The sequence below is a fragment of the Oncorhynchus mykiss genome, chromosome 32 (genome assembly GCF_013265735.2).
Source record: "Oncorhynchus mykiss isolate Arlee chromosome 32, USDA_OmykA_1.1, whole genome shotgun sequence".
Lineage (NCBI taxonomy): Eukaryota > Metazoa > Chordata > Actinopteri > Salmoniformes > Salmonidae > Oncorhynchus > Oncorhynchus mykiss.
Window position 1 is genome coordinate 39,079,962 of NC_050572.1, and position 18,185 is coordinate 39,098,146.

An 18,185-nucleotide genomic window follows, 5' to 3' on the forward strand; every position below is an offset into this window, starting at 1 on the left:
TTTTATATGTAAGATGGCTAAATAAAGAGCATCATTATTGATTATTATTTTTTGTGCCCTGGTCCTATACGAGCTCTTTGTCACTTCCCATGAGCCAGGTTGTGACAAAAGCTCACACTTATGTTTAATAAATGTATCGTATAGTGTGTGTGGCAAGCTTACAATAATGTCAAAAAACAACATTTGAGAGTGTGTTGATCCTGATGCTAGATGGGGTACGCAGCTGGAGGTTGAATGTTTGAAGAGGTACAGGACTATAAAGTTTGGGAACCACTGCTGTAAAAGCATTCAATTTAGCCTTCTCATTAAGATCAAGATGCTCAATATCCGTGATATCAGAGAGCTCAGTTACCTCACACCTTAAAAGGAAGCTGCTCCCCATAAGTAATACAGGCTGTACAGATTTAAAATGTCAGTTCCCAATATTTCCCATATTCTCTGTTAGAGGTAGCTAAATTCCAATAAACAGAATTTATAGTCTTTAAACATTTTTAATCATGCAATAACAATTCATTATTCAATTTCTAATAACCATCTGTGGGAACTTCTCATCACTGCACATTTTTACAGTCAGCCCTATTACTTTATGATCCGTCTGGACTGCAGTATTTTTACCACTACCCTGTTGGAAACACATCCTACCAGGCAGTTGTCTATGCAAACTTTCTAAATGTCTTCAACAAAATAAATGGACAAGTTAATGGAAACATAGCTACTGAAACAACCCCACTCTTCCAGCCGCAGCCAGACCAAAGACTTACTGTACTGTGTCGTGGAAATTCATGTATACTGAGAGACACATTGTAATTTCTTCAAACAATCATCTTTATTTAATATCTATTAATTATTGCAATAATGAAGCAGTCGACCGCACACGAAGGTGTGTTGCCGAGAGCTTAACCTTTACAGACAATGCAGAGTTCTTATATAGCTGACACTAAAATTGCTTAGTCATGGCTGGTTCCATCCCTCCCATGCGGATCGGGTGGGGGGCACCACAAGCCACCTTGGGTTCATCTCCTGGTTATCTGCACGGGATGTTGTTTTACTCCCAACCCGGCTTAGTTTCCCAGATGCAAGGATGAAGATGAGACAATGAGGGATGGTTCTAAACACTTCCAGGCTATCTCCATCTCGGGTCACACACACCACATATTGTCTATGGAATGCCAGCTGTAGGTTATCACCAAGTCACTGTCAGCTCAAGCGATCTCTCGCAAAACCCATTTCTTGACAATACGCCCAGACTAACTGGAGGAAGCTAGAGTGGAAACCATCCCTTTACAGAAACACAGCATTAACAGAACAGAAATGTCTTACTATTTGTTAAGTATATAAATCGTTAACTATGAATATCAAACAAATCAGGTAAATACGTAATTTCTCTCTCACAACTGTCTTTGTTCAGACCTCCACAACTGCTTGATGGTTTAATACATTTACAAAACATTTTCTTTGGAAACATTTAAGGAAAATGTGAGAATATAGTTTAACGAAATATTATTTGGGGCAGAATAAATTAGGAATGCTGAAAAGGACATTTCAATATTTTTTATTTAACTAGGAGACAATACTTCAGAATTAATTTATTCAAGCACAATTTAAGAATCGTAATATGAACAAAAACCTCTGCATGGTTTAAAATACAACAACTAGACCATCTCCTACAGTATATTCCTAAATTTACTTCAGGGGTGAAGCTGGAAGAAGATGTAAAGGGCATTCTTAACTTTTCCCTGCACTTGATCACAGCGACAATTTAGGATTCTTGACGACCTTTTCACACCAAGCTCACATTTATATTCCCACCGCAGTTCTGTACCAGCTCTGATGCGCCTGAAAAACACAGAGACAATATTATGATCAATATACAGAAGTGCATATTAGAATGCACATGCTTTAGTCCCCCTGGGCAATTGTTATAGAGCCACAGACATGAGCAGAACCCGTATTAATCCTGGCTTCGCCTCTCAAAAGACCAACCATTAGCACAAGCAATATATAATATCCCATGAGTCATAACAGAAGGTCACAATCTTGCTGGTGAAGAAGGCCACACAGGGGAATCGAAGGTCATGTGTGTCCACAAAAACATTCTGCGCAAACAGGTTTGGGTGGCAGCTATGCTGTAGGGAGAGAGACAGTGGATGTGAGCTTCATGACAATTTTTATCCCCATTCATGACGAGTAGGAGGATGAAATTGGAGGATGAAATTCGTTGTTTAGTCCTGCCCTTTATTGTAACCTGGGTAAGATGCTGAGTTGACGGATCTCTGATAAGTATGGGTATAGGGCAAATCATACAGTCGGCATACTATCCAACACGATACCCTCTGATTATTCCTCCTCATGACTCACATTGAGGTAGCGACCCACATTCCCCTCCAGATTTGCGTCGATGATGTAGCATGACTCTTCGCCATCAAAGAAACGCCTTGGAGCGTTTGAGGCCTGCTTGTCATTTCCCTCTGCTGTACCGTCCTGCAGGTCAGAAGACTTTGCGTCAGAGCCCGATTTCTTCGCTGGGTCTAGAGAGTCATTTTGTGAGTCATTTGATGAGTCTGGGAACCAAAGTCCTATAACTTCTTTTAAAAATTCAGAAATAAAAGTGGAGAGTTCATGAACTCATTTCCGTCTATATTTGTGTCTGTGCTTTATTTTTCTACCTTCCGACAGTATTTTGAGAAACCAACATTTATCAAACCAAATAAGAATGAATACTCTACTAAACCTCAGTAACCTTTTCGTTGCCCTCAATGTTTGTTTTTCACTCCGTATACTTCTCTGTATATACTGTAGTTTCCTCTTACCCTCCTGTAGTATTTTGGCATGCCTGCGTGTGACGTAGCTCCTCTCCATAGAGGAGACATTGTGCCTGAAGTCAGAGTCGCCATCATCTTCACTGACATCGTAGTCCTTGTCCTCATAATTTTCATCATCATCGGGTTCTTCTTCAGCTTCGTCATCAGAGTTCTTCATCATCATACGTCGCTGCTCTTTCTCGGGGTTTCCCTCTTCCTCATCCTTGCCCTCGTCATCACAGTCATCATGCTCACTGTTGACGCCTTCTATGGACTCTTCTTCTGAACCTGATGGGGAACAGAGGCCGCAACATTAGAGATGCTCAGTTCTGTTGCTTCTCTTTGCACTCCCTGTGTGTCCACTGGGTATGTGCATTTACAACTCATGAATCGAAATGGAAACCCAATTTCTTTTTTTGCATTCAAAAAAAGATAATACACAGATAACATAAAATCTATCCTATAGTTGCCGGTGAGTCCAGGCTCTCTGCGTGTCTGTACCTGACTCATTGTCGGAGCAGCGCGTCTCACTCTCGTAACCCTCCTTGCTCTCAGCTCCCTCTATGTGGTTCAGGTTGACCACGTACTCGTTGCCCTCTGTCCCCAAACTCTTCTTGTTCATGATTATCCCTAAGTTATCCCTAAGGGGAGAGATGGCAAAGGGAAAAGTTGTGAGCATTGTGTGCAGTACAACCGGAAGAAAGACATTGCAATAGTAGAAGGAGAGAATGGAAGAGAGTAACACTAGAAGAGGTCTTGGGCATTGAGCACTAAAAGGATGTCCAACAGACAAAAGACTAGTAGTGTATGTAATCAACAGAAGTCAACCTTAACAGCAGTCTGTCTGTCGGGTTAGGTTGGGTTCCTAGTTCCGGCTCACCAGTGTAAGTGCAGATGAAGGTGCCCTTGGCACCGTGGGTCACAGCGGCACAGTGCGTTACACTCATATATACTGCAGACAGAGGGAGGTGGAGAGGGTTGATATAATAATACTATCTACAAGAGCTTTTCAGACATTGCTCTCAAAGCATGTCACGGATGACACAAATGCATAGAAAGAGCTGAGAGCTAGAGGAGAACATTGAGGTGATGACCAGTAAAAGCCAAAGACTGACCAAAAAAAGACCAAAGACCAACAGTCAAAGCGATGTTTCGACTGATGGATAATTGAAAGATGTTCATGAAGACACATTGACAAGCCTCACCCTGTGGAGAGCCGTTTCTCCAGCCTCTTGTGTTCGAAGCCAACGTTGACGTCCTCAGGGCCACCCGGTGACACGGCTGTGGCCTGGATGGTCAGCTGGTGACAGGAGCATGACGACCTACAGCAACACAATATACATGTCCATAAATACACGTCAATACAACCTCCACATACCATGTAAAAAAGTCATGACCGTTTATGCTTTTAGGGAAAGAGGATCATTTGCTAAATGCATTAAACAGTTCGTCCTTTAAATACATTTAAGGAAATACATTGCAGTAACAGAACTTTAACCCCTGTGACACACACACACACACACACACCTGTTCCTGCAGCTGTCGGTGAAGTTGCAGCACACCAGAAAGTCTGAGCTGGTGTTGAGGGAGACCCCGCTGGCCGCCACGCGCTGCTTGTTGTAGATCACTGAGATTAGCCGGATGTTGCCGAGTTCGTTGATGCAGGACAGCGGCCGGTTCTCCCTGCCAAGCGTCAGGTCTAGGATGTTGATCTTGTATGGCCGGGGTTGGTGGGTTGTGGTCACAGACACAAAGGGGTCCAGACAGAACATGTCCAGGAAGAGGAAGTCACAGCGGGTCTGTTGAAGGTAGTCCTGTTGCTCAGGCTGAGGCCACACGGCGACTGGTAGAAGATGTAGAAATACGTCTGAGAAAGACGGAGGGCCCGGAGGAAGGTGAGAAAACACAAAGAGAACATAACCACACCAGAGTTTTTAATAACTACAAGCAGTATGACTATAGGATGACAACAGAATGCATCATTTTCCATCTGTTACATTGGAAATGTGTCATTTGCTCTGCTCCCAACTCTCCAGTTAAAAATAGCAGTGTCTGGCACGATGCAGCACCAGCAGCGGAGTCATCACTATAGGTAATGGCAGAGTTCTGTATCATGAAGTAAGACATTCCAGATAGACCAGTCATCTAGGTGCTCACCTAATTGACCTGGGGAGAAGTTTACCCCTAGGCACAGATCTTGGATCAGCCCCCTCACCCCATGCTAACCTTAACCGTTAGAGAGGAAAATGCTAAACTGACCTAAGATCAACATCTAGGGAAACTTCACCCCACCCCCACCTTGTTATTGACCCGGCGGCGGCCCTTCATGCGGTGGAACTCGCAGAGCAGCGGGTTGAGTCCACGGTGCTTGGCCTCAACCTTTGACCGGATGCATTCCAGGCAGGCTGGGCAGCAACGGTGGAGGGTGAAGGTGACTGAACCTTTAGCTGTGATGACAGACGACTCGTCGGTTGAACGGTTCTGGCCATAGGGCCTCCTGACGTGATCAGGGAGAAGATGACATGGGTTTGAGGGAGAATGAACGAACTAGGAAATGTTGCCGTTCTGAAACAAGGATGGACTAAAGGACTAAAGGTCAAATAGGGGGTGCTTATATTTGTCCTGTTTCACACATGTACAAGTGTGTAACCTAGACAAGCATGTGGTGTGAAATGGGAATTTGTTTTCTGCATATCCCCCCCCCCCCCCCCCCCCCCCCCAAGAGCAGGATCAGCCATTATTGACGGTGACCCAGGAGCAATTATGGTTAAGTGCTTTCAATCAAATTTATTTATAAAGCCCCTCTTACATCAGATGATGTCACTAAGTGCTGTACAGAAACCCAGCCTAAAACCCCAAAACAGCAAGCAATGCAGGTGTAGAAGCACGGTGGTTTTGGAAAAACTCCCTAAACTCCCGAATCCCTGAGCCGTCACATATTCGAACTAGCAACCTTTCGGTTACTGGCCCGATGCTCTAATCGCTAGGCCACCTGCCAGCCCTAATAAAACCTCATTATAAATGCATGCAGGAAATACATATTCATGAAATTTGTGCAAGACTCTTTTTAAAATAGTACAGCAACACAGTATAAACACAGAGACATAAATTGTACTCACCCTAAGGGTGCTGAGGCGGTGACGTGAGGTTTGCTGGCAGCGGCCGTGCTGGTCGTGTGGATAGTATTAGCAGTCGAAACTGGTCCCCCCTGGGTGGTGGACAAAGAGAGCGTGTGCTCGCGAAATAAACACGTTGTCCACTATACGAATCCAAATACAGGAATGATTCAATGTACCGTGCACACCATGTAAGGAAACAGACGGCTGACTTCGATGCCCATTCAGTCAGACAGACAAGGCTGTAGACGTGTTCATATTTATCTACAGGACACACTAACACAGAGACAGCGGGGTAAAGAGAGACTGATAGACAGATACAGTGCCTTGCGAAAGTATTCGGCCCCCTTGAACTTTGCGACCTTTTGCCACATTTCAGGCTTCAAACATAAAGATATAAAACTGTATTTTTTTTTGAAGAATCAACAACAAGTGGGACACAATCATGAAGTGGAACAACATTTATTGGATATTTCAAACTTTTTTAACAAATCAAAAACTGAAAAATTGGGCGTGCAAAATTATTCAGCCCCCTTAAGTTAATACTTTGTAGCGCCACCTTTTGCTGCGATTACAGCTGTAAGTCGCTTGGGGTATGTCTATCAGTTTTGCACATCGAGAGACTGACATTTTTTCCCATTCCTCCTTGAAAAACAGCACGAGCTCAGTGAGGTTGGATGGAGAGCATTTGTGAACAGCAGTTTTCAGTTCTTTCCACAGATTCTCGATTGGATTCAGGTCTGGACTTTGACTTGGCCATTCTAACACCTGGATATGTTTATTTTTGAACCATTCCGTTGTAGATTTTGCTTTATGTTTTGGATCATTGTCTTGTTGGAAGACAAATCTCCGTCCCAGTCTCAGGTCTTTTGCAGACTTCATCAGGTTTTCTTCCAGAATGGTCCTGTATTTGGCTCCATCCATCTTCCCATCAATTTTAACCATCTTCCCTGTCCCTGCTGAAGAAAAGCAGGCCCAAACCATGATGCTGCCACCACCATGTTTGACAGTGGGGATGGTGTGTTCAGCTGTGTTGCTTTTACGCCAAACATAACGTTTTGCATTGTTGCCAAAAAGTTCAATTTTGGTTTCATCTGACCAGAGCACCTTCTTCCACATGTTTGGTGTGTCTCCCAGGTGGCTTGTGGCAAACTTTAAACGACACTTTTTATGGATATCTTTAAGAAATGGCTTTCTTCTTGCCACTTCCATAAAGGCCAGATTTGTGCAATATACGACTGATTGTTGTCCTATGGACAGAGTCTCCCACCTCAGCTGTAGATCTCTGCAGTTCATCCAGAGTGATCATGGGCCTCTTGGCTGCATCTCTGATCAGTCTTCGTATGAGCTGAAAGTTTAGAGGGACGGCCAGGTCTTGGTAGATTTGCAGTGGTCTGATACTCCTTCCATTTCAATATTATCGCTTGCACAGTGCTCCTTGGGATGTTTAAAGCTTGGGAAATATTTTTGTATCCAAATCCGGCTTTAAACTTCTTCACAACAGTATCTCGGACCTGCCTGGTGTGTTCCTTGTTCTTCATGATGCTCTCTGCGCTTTTAATGGACCTCTGAGACTATCACAGTGCAGGTGCATTTATACGGAGACTTGATTACACACAGGTGGATTGTATTTATCCTCATTAGTCATTTAGGTCAACATTGGATCATTCAGAGATCCTCACTGAACTTCTGGAGAGAGTTTGCTGCACTGAAAGTAAAGGGGCTGAATAATTTTGCACGCCCAATTTTTCAGTTTTTGATTTGTTAAAAAAGTTTGAAATATCTAATAAATGTCGTTCCACTTCATGATTGTGTCCCACTTGTTGTTGATTCTTCACAAAAAAATACAGTGTTATATCTTTATGTTTGAAGCCTGAAATGTGGCAAAAGGTCGCAAAGTTCAAGGGGGCCGAATACTTTCGCAAGGCACTGTATTTGCCAGCGTTGGGCCGTGTCACTGTTGGTTTATCCTTTGACTCCTCAACACGTTTCTTCATGTTGGCCATATGCTCCAGGCGCAAAGAGCCTCGATACAACCATTCCTTATGTTCGTCATCCTGAGAACACACACACACACACACACAGGAAAAAAGGATTGGCATTATATGTGCGTCAGTGAAGAACTAGACTTTAGTTAGATAAGCATAACCAGAATACCAAGCACAATATACTGCAAGTCAATCACTATCACTTCACTAAATGGTTACAGCGTAAGCGGTTGCAGATTCTCACCTTGTATACTACCTCGACCCTCCTCCGGACCCCCCTCAAACCCCACGTTGATGGGCTGGCCTGGTCTGTACCGGGCCATGGGCGGGTTGGGGGTACACCTTGATGTAATCCTTGATAAACTCCCTGTTGGCCTCATCCTCTATGTCCTCCCACAACCTTCGGCACTTAAGACGATAGAGAGAAACAATAGGCTTAGTTTGTGTGGGTATGTATGTGCGTTTCCCTGCAAGTGTCTCACCAACACTTACATTTGCAGATTAAACTTGTTGTATGACAACAGCCACAGTATGAGTTTTGTTGCTCCATACAAGCCAACAAATTGAAAAATGTATATAACTCAAAAGAGTATTACATTGGAATAAACATGTATTGTCACACAGGTGGAGTTAACAACTAGAAGAGAACAGTTGGATCTGAATTAGACATCTTACATTTGGTAGGAGGATCAAACAGAATTGAGCCAAGAAGTATTGAGTATACGTTAAAGATAGAAAACAATTGTCCGAGGCTGTTCTTACATGGTCTGCAAACAATGTGAAGATCCGGCAAGCCTACATAGGAAGGTGTGCCGTCATCAAAAAAGATCAGGAACCTGAAACACAAGGGGAAGCGCAACAGAGCTTTACTAAGGCAATGATGAATCATATTTAGCATTATGTTTCCATATATCATCATCCAACCACACCCACAATAGCTAAATCACACACAAACAAACACAGGGCCGGTCCTTGCCATTCTGCCGGAGGTTGTGGGAGGACATAGAGGATGAGGCCAACAGGGAGTTTATCAAGGATTACATCAAGGTGTACCCCCAACCCGCCCATGGCCCGGTACAGACCAGGCCAGCCCATCAACGTGGGGTTTGAGGGGAGTCCGGAGGAGGGTCGAGGTAGAGCAGATCGACTGCAGCTTGTTGTGCGTCGTCTACAAGCGAGACCAAAGAAAATTGACGTTAAAAAGACAACTAAAATACTTATTTTTCCAGACTTTGAAATCATTTTTTGGGTTCTGAATGAATGAAGTTGAAAAGATGTCATTTAGAGACGTCTATGTATGGTCCAAATCAAGGCTGTTCCAAACCGGACAAAATGAATTGTCCGTGAACATAAAAAAAAGACACCCAAAGGGCATCAGCGTCGGTCCATCCTTACTGAGGTATATCCTACAGTGTCGCCTGAATTTGAATTTTAGGAATGTCTGTAATGCTCCGGGTGTCGTGGGTGTGGAGTCAAATGCAGGAGACAGAGAGTTCAATGCTGCGCGTCCTTTAATCGCACCAATGCACCACAGGGTGCTCACAAAAACGTTACGTTCCCAAAACACAGGGAATCAAAATGTACAAATGGGACACAACGTGCCTATACCACAGAGCCGAAGGTTTACAATGAAATAATCCCGCACAACAACCAGGCGGGCCGGCTGTCTAATAAAGACAAACTAATTACACATTCACAGGTGCTACCACTCAACATACAAGGAGGGGAAGGAAAAACAATCAGTGGCAGCTAATAGGCCGGTGACAACGACCGCCGAGCGCCACCTGCCCGGGAAAGGGAAACACCCTCGGTCGGACTCGTGACAGTACCCCCCCCCTGACGCGTGGCTCCCGCAGCGCGCCGACACCGGCCTCGAGGTCGCCCCGGAGGACGAGGCGCAGGGCGATCCGGATGGAGGCGATGGAAATCCCTCAACATGGAGGGATCCAAGATGTCCCCCACCGGTACCCAGCACCTCTCCTCCGGACCGTACCCCTCCCAGTCCACGAGGTACTGCAGGCCCCTCACCCGGCGTCTTGAGTCCAGAATGGCCCGGATCGTGTACGCCGGGGACCCCTCGATGTCCAGCGGGGGGGAGGGACCTCCGGTACCTCACTGTCCTGCAGGGGACCAGCTACCACCGGCCTGAGGAGAGACACATGAAACGAGGGGTTAATACGATAATAGGAAGGGAGTTGTAATCGATAACACACCTCGTTTATCCTCCTCAGGACTTTAAAGGGCCCTACACACTGCGGACCCAGCTTCCGGCAGGGCAAGCGGAGAGGTAGGTTTCGGGTCGAGAGCCAGACCCTGTCCCCGGTACAAACACGGGGGCCTCACTGCGGTGGCGGTCAGCACTCCTCTTCTGCCGTCCACTCGCTTGTCGTAGAGATTCCTGGACGGCCCTCCAGGTCTCCTTGGAGCGCTGTACCCATTCCTCCACCGCAGGAGCCTCGGTCTGGCTCGGATGCCATGGTGCCAGGACCGGCTGGTACCCCAACACACACTGAAAAGGGGACACGTTAGTAGAGGAGTGGCGTAGTGAGTTCTGAGCCATTTCAGCCCAGGGAATGTATCGTGCCCACTCCCCTGGCCGATCCTGGCAATACGACCGCAGAAACCTACCCACCTCCTGGTTCACTCTCTCCACCTGCCCATTACTCTCGGGGTGATAACCGGAGGTCAGGCTGACAGAGACCCCCAAACGTTCCATGAACGCTCTCCATACCCGGGACGTGAATTGGGGGCCCCGATCAGAAACGATGTCCTCCGGCACCCCGTAGTGCCGGAAGACATGGGTGAATAACGCCTCCGCAGTCTGTAGGGCTGTAGGGATACCGGGCAACGGGAGGAGACGGCAGGACTTAGAGAACCGATCCACAATCACCAGAACCGTGGTGTTCCCCTGAGACGGCGGGAGATCGGTTAGGAAATCTATGGACAGATGTGACCATGGCCGCTGTGGAACAGGGAGGGGTTGTAGCTTCCCTCTAGGAAGGTGCCTAGGAGCCTTACTCTGAGCGCACACTGAACAGGAGGAGACATAACCCTTAACGTCCTTAGCCAACGTAGGCCACCAATACCTCCCCTGGAGGCTCCCCACTGTCCTCGTCACCCCAGGGTGACCCGAGGAGGGTAGAACGTGAGCCCACCGAATCAGTTTGTCCCGAACACCAAGCGGCACGTACCTTCGCCCCGCTGGACACTGAGAAGGCGCGGGTTCAGCCCGTAACGCCCGCTCGATGTCCGAGTCCACCTCCCATACCACTGGGGCTACCAGCTTCGATGCGGGAAGGATGGGAGTAGGTTCGGTGGACCCATCCTCCGTGTCATAAAGGCGGGACAGTGCGTCAGCCTTCACGTTCTGGGAGCCCGGTCTATAAGACAAAGTAAATCGGAACCGGGTGAAGAACATGGCCCACCTTGCCTGACGTGGGTTAAGTCTCCTAGCTGCCCGAATATACTCCAGATTCTGGTGGTCGGTCCAGATGAGAAAGGGGTGTTTAGCCCCCTCAAGCCAGTGTCTCCACACCTTCAGAGCTCTAACCACCGCTAGCAACTCCCGGTCCCCCACATCATAGTTACGCTCCGCTGGGCTGAGCTTCCTTGAGAAGAAAGCGCAGGGTCGGAGTTTTGGTGGCGTACCCAAGCGCTGTGATAGCACGGCACCCACCCCAGCCTCGGACGCGTCCACCTCCACTATGAATGCTAGAGAGGGGTCCGGATGCGCCAACACGGGCGCATCAGTAAACAGCGCCTTCAACTTGTTGAATGCTCCGTCCGCCTCTGCTGACCACTGCAAACGCACCGGGCCCCCCTTCAGCAGTGAGGTGATGGGAGCCGCTACCTGGCCAAAACCCCGGATAAACCTCCGGTAGTAGTTGGCAAAACCCAGAAAACGCTGCACCTCCTTTACCGTGGTCGGAGTCGGCCAATTACGCACGGCCCTAATGCGGTCACCCTCCATCACTACCCCCGAGGTGGAAATGCGATATCCCAGAAAAGAGACGGCTCGTTTAGAGAACACGCATTTCTCAGCCTTGACGTATAGGTCATGCTCCAGCAGTCTACCAAGCACCTTGCGCACCAGAGACACATGCGCGGTGTGAGTGGCCGAGTAGATCAGAATGTCATCGATATAAGCCACCACTCCCTGCCCGCACAGGTCCCTGAGAATCTCGTCTACAAAGGATTGGAAAACGGCTGGAGCATTCTTTAACCCATACGGCATGACGAGGTACTCATAGTGGCCTGATGTAGTACTAAATGCGGTTTTCCACTCGTCTCCCTTCCGAATACGCACCAAACTATACGCGCTCCTGAGATCCAGTTTTGTGAAGAACTGCGCTCCGTGGAACGATTCCACCGCCGTAGCGATGAGAGGTAGAGGGTAACTATACCCCACTGTGATGGCGTTTAGACCTCTATAATCGATACACGGACGCAAGCCTCCCTCCTTTTTCCTCACAAAAAAGAAACTTGAGGAGACGGGTGAAATGGAGGACCGAATGTACCCCTGTCCCAGCGCCTCCGTGACATATGTCTCCATTGCCAACGTCTCCTCCTGGGACAGCGGGTACACGTGACTCTTGGGAAGCGCAGCGTCTACCTGGAGATCTATCGTACAATCCCTTCCCGGTCGATAAGGTGGTAATTTAGTCGCTTTCACTTTACTGAAAGCGATTGCCAAATCGGCATACTCGGGGGGAATGCACACCGTGGAACCCTGGTCTGGACTCTCCACCGACGTGGCACCGATGGAAACTCCCAAACACCTTCCAGAACACTCCTCTGACCACCCCTGGAGAACCCCCTGTTTCCACGAAATTTTAGGATTGTGCCGGGCCAGCCAGGGAGTCCCCAGCACCACTGGAAACGCAGGCGAGTCAATAATAAAGAAACTGATACGCTCCCTATGATTCCCCTGCGTCACCATGTCCAGTGGGACCGTGGTCTCCCTGACCATCCCTGACCCTAATGGCCGGCTATCTAGGGAGTGCACGGGGAAAGGAGAATCTATCGGCACCAGCGGAACCCCTAACTTAAGGGCGAGTCCGCGATCCATAAAGTTCCCAGCTGCGCCTGAATCAACGAGCGCCCTATGCTGGGAAGAGGGAAAAAAGCGAAGGAAAAAAGTTAAGACAAACATGTGGCCAACAGGGGGTTCTGGGTGAGTTTGATGCTGACTCACCTGGGGTGACCGAGAAGCGTTCCGCCTGCCATCTCTACTCCCAGACGGACCCCCCCAGCACCGATCAGACGTGTGTCCTCTCCGACCACAGTTGGTGCAGGGAAGGCCTCCTCCTCCGGTACCCCTCGGCGCAGCCCCTCCCAACTCCATCGGAATGGGAGCGGAGGGGCTGGGTGGTGGAACGCACAGGACCCTCTCTGAACGCCCGCGGGCAGCCAGCAGATTATCCAGTCGAATGGACATGTCAATCAGCTGATCCAGTGACAGAGTGGTGTCCCGACACGCTAACTCCCGGCGGACATCCTCTCGGAGACTACACCTGTAGTGGTCCATGAGAGCCCTGTCGTTCCACCCAGATCCGGCTGCCAAGGTCCGGAACTCCAGCGCGTAATCCTGGGCGCTCCTCCTCTCCTGCCTGAGGTGAAATAGTCGTTCTCCCGCCGCTCGGCCGTCTAGAGGGTGATCAAACACGGCGCGGAAGCGACGGGAAAACTCTGGGTAGTGCTCCCGCGCTGAGTCTGGACCATTCCAGACCGCGTTCGCCCATTCCAGGGCACGACCCGTGAGGCAGGAGATGAGGACACTCACCCTCTCTTCTCCTGAGGGAGTGGGTCTGACGGTGGCCAGGTATAGCTCCAGCTGGAGCAGAAACCCCTGGCAACCCGCCGCCGCTCCATCATAAGCCCTCGGTAGCGTCAGACGGAGGGTGCTGGAGTCGGGAGATGGGGAGTCCGGAACCGTGGGTGCCGAAGGTGGAGAGAGGAGCCCACTCCTCTCCCATCTGTCCATTCTCTCCATCACTTGATCCATCGCGGATCCGATCCGATGAAGGACGGTGGTGTGGTGGAGAACCCGTTCCTCCATCGATGGGAGAGGGTTGGCTGCTGCTCCTGCTGACTCCATCAATTTGATAGGTGCGGGATTCTGTAATGCTCCGGGTGTCGTGGGTGTGGAGTCAAATGCAGGAGACAGAGAGTTCAATGCTGCGCGTCCTTTAATCGCACCAATGCACCACAGGGTGCTCACAAAAACGTTACGTTCCCAAAACACAGGGAATCAAAATGTACAAATGGGACACAACGTGCCTATACCACAGAGCCGAAGGTTTACAATGAAATAATCCCGCACAACAACCAGGCGGGCCGGCTGTCTAATAAAGACAAACTAATTACACATTCACAGGTGCTACCACTCAACATACAAGGAGGGGAAGGAAAAACAATCAGTGGCAGCTAATAGGCCGGTGACGACGACCGCCGAGCGCCACCTGCCCGGGAAAGGGAAACACCCTCGGTCGGACTCGTGACAATGTCCATCTATGTGGGAGGCCATTAAGGGGGGGAAACATGATTCATGGGGCCCTATCCTGGTAGGGGCCCCTAAATGTTTAGAAAATTATTTGTTTATCATTTAAAAAATGTTAGACAAAACAATAAATTAAAATTGGATAAATTAAAACATATAACCATATATAACGTATAACGGACATTGGGGGTGAGGAAGTTGTTTTGTAGCAGCAGCAGCATAACTAGACCAATTTTTTATTGTAAAGTTAGGCACATGATGACTTAGACACACTTAAATACATATTCTGTTTGATATGGATACTATAATGAAAACATTTTTACTTTCAGTAGTAGATTTCTTTGTATGGTAACCTTTGTAGGAGTGAACATTAACCCTAACATTCCCTTTGTTTACTCACCTCCTAGTGCCCAGAGAGCCCCAGGTTGGCACAATCTCAGCAGAAAGCTGTCAGACAGACTGATGCAGAGGAGAGCAGGGAGGAGGAAGAGGAGTTAAAGAGTAGCAGAAGGGCCAGTGAAGGAGTGACAAGAAGAGACTGAACAAGCAATAAGGGAAATGAAGAGTGTGGACAGATTTGAAGTGAGGAAGATGAGGTTTTAGATTACCCAGCACTGTGGCCAGAGAAAGTACAAGACCATGAAAAATAAGCTATTGTTCGCAGACTAGCCAACAGGTTTGGTGAGGAGACAGAACTGTATAAAATCATGCCCCCAGACACAGATGACAAGCCATTCCCCAACTATTTACAGTACAGTAAGTCCGCAAACAGAAGAGAAAAGGTGCAGAGAGACTGGCTTATTTATAGTAAGAGTGTAAAGCCATAATATTGCATTCCATGTGTTTATTTTTCTCATGAGCAAAGTAAACCATCACCCAGTTCTCTGAATAGTACGGATGGCTATAAGATATCATCAGTGAAATGGAGGAGACTGTATGACAAACTACCAGAGCATTTCTAAAATGATTGAGTGCAAGCACACAGTATAAAATCACTGAAGAATCCACTGGCCACATACCTTGTGCCTACCATACTCCTAATCTTGTGGGTGTACATGCAGCTCAGCCATGCCCAGAAGTATCAACTTTTTGGGGGGCTGTGTGAACCATCTGTTCAGTGCCAGCCCAGAGCGATGGGCCATTCAAGGAAAAGACTGGCTGCTGTCATAACCGCCTTTCAGACACTCTTTGATGGAGTGCACGTATTGCTGCGGTCCGACCAGCGGCAACTCATTTACCATCTTGACAGATGGCCCTAGACATGCTTCTTGCTACCTGTAGCCTGACAAACGAAGCCAAATCAGAGGCAAATGGTCTGAAAAAGCTACTTTGTCTTTCAAGGCAATCCTCCTGCTCACTTTCTGGGAAAAAGTTTTGCAGTGTATTGAGAATAGAAGCCTAATTCTTCCGTCGGGAAATATTCCTCTGGACACTGAAGCAGCTCACATTAAGGCGCTACAGGAAGAAATACAGGCTCTGCGTAATCAATGGTGACGCTCTACTGGCAGAAGCCTCCACGGTGGCAAATGAAATGGGTGCAAATGCTCAGTTTCACAGTGAACAAAGGAGCCACCAGAAAAGAAAAAAAAAGAAAGCATTTCCCCGATGAGACCGAAGATGACATAGCAAAGGAACAGAAGTCAGACAATGGATTTTGCAACACAATGTTTTATATAGCCCTGGATAGTATAATCAGTCATTTGGACAAGAGATTCCACAAGATGGCAGCTATATGTGAGGAGTTTTAACCAATGTGTACATTTAGGAAAATGACTGGAAACCAAATGTGTAGCTTGCCACAAATTGAGAAACAAGTACTCCAAAGATCTCAGATGGATTTGAAAATGAAGTGCGAGATCTAAAGACGATATACGCTGCCACTTTTTCCAGATGGTCTTCCTCCTGTAGAGTTCCTAAATGCCATCCACAAGATGCAGCTACAGGGTGTTTTTGGAGAGGTGTGTATTGCACTGCAAATCTTCTGTACAATGCCTGTAACAGTTGCTGGAGGTGAACGTGCCTTCAGTAAACTGAAACTTAAAGAACTAAGATCTTTTTTTATTTGACCTTTATTTAACCAGGTAGGCTAGTTGAGAACAAGTTCTCATTTACAACTGCGACCTGGCCAATTTCTACATTGTAGATCTAAGATCTACCATGTGCCGAGACAGGTTGAACAGCCTTTCCAAGCAGCCCCAAAATCCTGGCAATGACCCTGGGCCCACCGTTTGACAAAAACAGGCCTTTGTATTGGCTTTATTAGTCCTGAATCCCATGATGAATCAATTTGGCTATTTTAGCTCTGAATATCAGCAACCCAACTTGATCAGGAGTTATCCTGAGCCTATTTGCAATGTGTTTACACAGCGGGAAATGCAGAAGTATCTAATTTTTAGCTATGACCAGCTCATGGATACAAACTTGAAACCACTGATCATGACAATTTAGCCCTTGGGATGAAACCTTATTGTCCATTTTACTTTCACATGTCCTGTTTTTAAGGATATGTTTGTTAACATGTCAGCACATGTTCTATTCGCTTTGGTGTCATTTAGGTTAGGCTATTTGAGCGGGGAAACATGCATGATGTAAAAAGTTTCAGTCTCATTACATTGGAGATCAAATGTGTGACAGCCCAGCCCGTAGGCTACAGAAAAAGGTCAAATACTCTTATCACATGCTATATATCACATGCTACAACGGATACACAATAGGTTTTTTCACGGAATGTTGGTGGAGCACTGTAGCGATGCGTTTCTCCAAGAGCACCCTGGAGAGGCGCGCTGCGAACGGACAAGTTCAATATTGTGTCCCTGCCTAAGTGGGTACTGCTCGTCAAAGGGCGGCATCAGCGCTCACCTAAAAAGCCCATATGCCACTGGTTGAGAGAAATTGTTGTTGTTTTTGGACAGAATCATGTATTGTTGCGAGGTGCGTCTTGGTCAGTTTAGCTCAGAAAATACTGCCCTCGTCAAGCTACCATAATGGGCGGTCGCCTAATCCTGCCTAATGAGCAGGCGGCCCTGCACACACAGTCACACACTATCTTTACGCTCATACCTCATGCGGTTCTTTCAGTTGGGGAGTTCAGCCAGAATGCCAGAGCAGAACAAGGACTGGTGGACATCCTTGAACTTGGCCACCAATCGCACGTCCACGTACAGCTGCTCCAGCGAAGCGGTGTGGTCAAAGGCTATGTGGTGTCCCTGACAGCATGCTCCTCCCCTTCTCGCTAAAGTCCACCTCCATTTTCTGTGGAGCATCAATGGTTGAGATATAGAGAGCATGGAGAAAACTAAGAAATCTGTAAAGGACATCTAATGATATACAATAACAGGACTAACCGGTGGTTGGGTGAGTTCTTACCTGTTGGTTTGATTTCTGTAATCCTGCCGTGGTACCAGGTCTTGGTCCTCCTCCTGGCCAGGACCATCGTGTCAATCTTGATCTCCTCCTCTATGAGGACAAGGGGGTGGCTGAGTCGCAGGGTTGGGTGCATGGGTCAGAGCTTGCGACACGCTGGTCACCACAAACAGAGTGGCTGTTTCTAAATCAGGGAGCGAGAAGATCACCATGAGCACTAAAGATCATCATTAACGATATCAGTGACATGAGGTAGAAAGCAATTTAGAGAAGATCAATGTAAAACAAGGTCAGTCCATTAATGCAAAGCATAACTCACCTTTTCTGGCCTCTTGTGGTTTTGATGGGGCAGTGGAACCACTTTTGCTGGCCTCTTGTAGTTTGGGAGCAGATTTGTCACTCTTGCTGGGCTCTTGTG

General features: G+C 47.5%; 1 pseudogene; it reads right to left on the reverse strand.

Annotated features, from left to right (window-relative positions):
• Positions 1-838: 838 nt before the first annotated feature.
• Positions 839-17,903, reverse strand: LOC110487682 (annotated as a pseudogene).
• Between the last annotated feature and the right edge of the window lie 282 nt (positions 17,904-18,185).